Raw genomic sequence first — 284 nt, 5'->3', positions numbered from 1 at the left:
GCTCTTCTGAAACGATGACTTCTCAATCGGTTCGACACTTTTTCCAATTGATTAAAATAAACTCTGTTACGGTTTCCATTAGCTTGAGTGCTTACCAAAGTCAGCCTCAGAAAATGGCAGAGATTATAATTAGTTACGTAACAACGACAACTAAAAGCGTTCGCTTTAGAAGCGAACGGTCGATTACATTTTCGCATCAAACGGGTTTGCTACTGCAAATCATTTAGGAGTGCCTACATCTCCAGACACTCACTGAAAGTGCCAACAAGAACGCCATTGATATC

This window comes from Opisthorchis viverrini, assembly GCF_000715545.1.
Source record: "Opisthorchis viverrini unplaced genomic scaffold opera_v5_76, whole genome shotgun sequence".
In the NCBI taxonomy this organism is placed as follows: Eukaryota; Metazoa; Platyhelminthes; class Trematoda; order Opisthorchiida; family Opisthorchiidae; genus Opisthorchis; species Opisthorchis viverrini.
The sequence above is the reverse complement of the archived record's forward strand: the minus strand, read 5'-3'. Positions refer to the sequence as shown.